The sequence below is a fragment of the Acomys russatus genome, chromosome 3 (genome assembly GCF_903995435.1).
Source record: "Acomys russatus chromosome 3, mAcoRus1.1, whole genome shotgun sequence".
In the NCBI taxonomy this organism is placed as follows: Eukaryota; Metazoa; Chordata; class Mammalia; order Rodentia; family Muridae; genus Acomys; species Acomys russatus.
Window position 1 is genome coordinate 64,863,655 of NC_067139.1, and position 4,190 is coordinate 64,867,844.

Below are 4,190 nucleotides of genomic sequence, written 5' to 3' on the forward strand. Positions count from 1 at the left end.
TCACCAGGACCTCATTTAGTTACGAGAAGCCACAGAACAGGGGCTTCCGGTATGGAAGAGGAGAGTGGAGAGCATGTGAACCCTGAGTGAGTGAAGTCCTGGTGAATGTGTTCTGTTGACATGGTCACAGCCATGCCAAGAATCCTCAGTTCCACAGCCCCAAGGGGAGGAGCAGAGCCTTTTCCAGGTGAGCTCCTCAGATGGATGGCAATGCTTCCTCAACTCTGAGAGTGTATGTTGATAGTGTTGCAGAAAATGTCTGCTGCAGCCTTCTCCACCAGGGTGTTGATGGCCTGCAGAGTGCTCCCCAACAGAGGTGCTCCAACTGAGATTAGCTAAACCTTTGCCCTCAATCTAGCTGTAGTCAATAACCCTGGCTCTCCTCTTAACTGTTTATCATAAGCATGCTGAGCTGAGGTGCTGGGCCTTTCCTACAAGAGAAACCAGTTTACTGATCTCACTTTTTAAAATATATTTTATTAATTTATTCATATTACATCTAAATTGTTATCCTATCCCTTGTATCCTCCCATTCCTTTCTCCTTCCCATTTTCCCCTTACTCCCCTCCCCTATGACTGTGACTGAGGGGGCCCTCCTCCCCCTGTATAAGCTCATAGGGCATCAAGTCTCTTCTTGGCTACCACTGATCTCACTTAAAGAGAGCTTTTCTCTCCATGTGTGTGAGTCCTTTACTTCGTTCTCTTGATGTCCTAGTCAGGCCAAGTCCCTGGAGCCAAGGTAGATGTGACAGAGGTGATCCATCTTTTGGTATTCAGGAGAGGTGGAGTCCTCACTTTTCTCAAGATACTCACTCTCACACTGTTAGCATTCTGCTTAAGTCTGCCCACTTGTGATGTCATTGCTTTCCTGCCACGGGGGCATGGCCCTGCCCAGGGCCATATAAAAGGACAGGCTGTCCACGTGGCCCTCTCTCTTACCCCTCTTACTCTTCCTCTCTCTTCTCACTCTTCCTGTCTCTGTCTCTCTCTGGGGTATCCCTGCTCCCTTTCCATCTTCCCCCATGCTCATTTAGTAAACTCCTTCACAACATGATATCTGCTGCCTGGTGCCTTGCATCTATCGTTATCTTACATCGCTATATAAAAGTTGATGTCCAAAAGACATTAACAATTGAGAGACGTGAAAAAGAGTCCACAGAATTATTGTCCTCCTGAGGAATCACCTCCCCTCCGCACACCAAATAAGTATGAAAGGAGAGAGGCTAGGACTTTGCTACATGGAATAAGACTAGTGTCTCCATGCACTTAATTAAAGTTAAGTACCCACTGGAATCAGTGTGAGTGCGGCCTAGGGCAAGCACAGCTCACAGCAGCAAGCACAGTCATATTGCTAATTAGCCCACAGAGGAAGAATAATTTTTACAAAATATAAATAGAAGTAGACCAGAGTGAGGGAATTTATTTTTCATTTGTTTATTGTATTTTGTAATTGTTGCAGTTCCAGTCTTTGGGATCAAACCCAGGACCTCAAGCATGCTAAGGAAATGCTATACCAGCAAAGATATATCTTGGCACGTGTGTTTAAATTAAAATCATTTCCAGCATAATTTGTTTTTTGTTTGTTCCTTTGTTTATTGTTTAGTCTTGGTGGGCAATTTGGCACCACTACTTCTTAATTGTGGAGAAATAGGGCAAGGCCATTTGGAAACACCAACTAAAATTCCGCTTTTCACAAACACCATAGACATGTTTTGGTTAAAGGCAATTGAAATGCATATGAAATCTTTTGTAGCAAACAAAATTTCCTCAATATGCAAAGGTGACTCACAAAATTAACTAGCCTTGTTCATATTTAAATATGACTCTCCAAATGCTATTCATGATGTAGGTAAGTGTTTTTCAGATGGTCTCTTCACCTGAGAAGTTCTTGAGTTACAATTATATCAAGAATACTCTATAGCCAGTTGAGTCTTAGTAATGTCTAAAAGCTTTTAAAAAAAGGACCTGTGCATTAATTTTAAGAATATTTTTGAAGATATAAAAATGAGTTGAAAGACAATAAGGAGGTGGAGGAATGGTTCAGTGGATAAAGGAATTACTCTGTAAATTTAAGAACTCCTCAGGATCCACATATGTGGATTTGGATTCCCAGAACTCACATACAAGCAAAACAGAAATGATAGTCACCAGTATACCTAGCAATCAGAAGAGAGAGACAAGAAAATCCTGAGGTAAACTGGCTACCTAGAATGGCTGAACTGTGTCAGCTCCAAGTCCCTGTCTCATTAAATCAAAAGTGGAGAGCAGGCCTCCACATGCACACTCATACACGTGTACGCACATGCACTCAAACGTGCACACACACACACACATGCAAATATGCATACATTCATACATTCCATAAACATACATGCAATGAAAAGGACAATAATAATCTTGGGTTTTTTTTTTTTCAGAATCTTGGATTTTGTTTCTGTTTTAGAGTCTCATTTATCTTAAGCTATCCTTAAACTTACTATGTAGGTGAAAATAAACTTGAATTTCTGAACCTCCTCTACATTCTGATGTTCTTAGTGTCAGGGTTTCAGGTTTATGTCGTGCTGGGGATTGAAACCTAGATTTTGTAAAATCCCAGCCAATCACTCTACCATCTGAGCTACATCCTCACCAGAGTTGAGTTCCTGAGGTCTTATTCTGCTTTATTTCTCAGTGAAGTTCCCTCCCTCTTCTATTTACCGAAGCAAGTTAATTCTATATTTAATGCCTTAGGGGGAAATGGGAAGGGATGCTACTGTGAGCACAGTAAGGGTTAAAGGGCTCAGACCTACTTGCCGTCTCCCCTGGACATCGCGTTTAATGGAGAGGTTTCTGAACCTTGCAGCTTATTTAGAAGTGAACGAGACATAGGTGTGCCAAAAGTCCATGGTTCAACAAGCAGTAAAGCGCCTAAGAGGGATGGGGGAGATGTGATAAGGGAGAACTTTTGGCAGCTCCCATAAAGAAAACTATTTACTAGGATCCCTATTTTAGAAATTCTCATTCCATCCTGAGAGCCAGTTATTCTCAGTTCTTTACCCTGATGTAAGGGCTTTCTCTTCCCCATGTGGAATGGCCTGTCTTTGCAGTTCAATACACTCTTAGCTTCCTTTTTAATCTATAAAAGTGCTGGAGTCCAAAGAGTGCTGTAATTTAAACAATTACAATTCCCTTTGGGTTAGACCATTAACACCATTTTGATGTTAACTATTTTAACATCTCCTTTGGCTTCCTAGGTATGCAATATGAATCTACTATATTCAACCATAGGTTCTTTATGGAGCAGATTTTCTTTGGCGTATCCCTGTAAGGCAACAGTGTTAGTTCACAGATGGTCTTTGACACCACTTTGGCAATCAATAAACACCTACCAAAGAATGTCCAACACCTTGTAAGCCACCGCTTTCTAGCAAAGGAGAGTAGAAGCTTCATTTGAGCTTCTCGTGAAAGTCTTTTCTAATCTTGGGGGGAAAGCTTGAAGTCAGAAAGAACTTTGTTTTGAAACCACGATGAATTAGGTCATCTTGTGTCCTCTGAATCCTCACTCAAACAATATGGTTTACCAGAAGTATTTAAAAGTAGAACTGCTATACCCAGCAATCTTTTTTTTCCAAAATTTAATAAAGGAAAGGAAATGAGTACTTGACTAAGATATGTACAGTTCATGTGCACAATAACCAAGACATGAAAGCAATCAATTGCCAGGTAAAGGAGCAAGAAAACAGATATGTTCAAAAAAAAAATACTGTCTATCTTTAAAAAACAGATCTTGACATCTGTCCAAATATGTCTGGGCCTGAAGACATTATGTTGAGTGGAATAAGCCAGACACAGAAAGAAAAGTTCTATGTGATATCAGTTTTACAGTGAATGTAACTTTAAAAATTACAAAAATGTACAGGGCTTTTAGAGGTTGAGTGGGAGTGAGGAGGATATGAGTCATAAGATAGAAAGTGGTGATATGTCTGGACCTGGGCAAGTCTCTAGGAGGAAGGAAAGTGGGAAGTTCAACAGACTGGTTACATAGTGAATGTGAGGTCAGCTGGTATACGTGAGACTCTATCTCTCAAAAATCTCAAGGAAAAAAACCATACCCAAGTGGCAGATATGTAAGGTGAACAAATCTAGAGATTGAATGTGCAATATGAAGATTATGTTTTATATTATATTTATAAATTCTGTTTAATGAATAT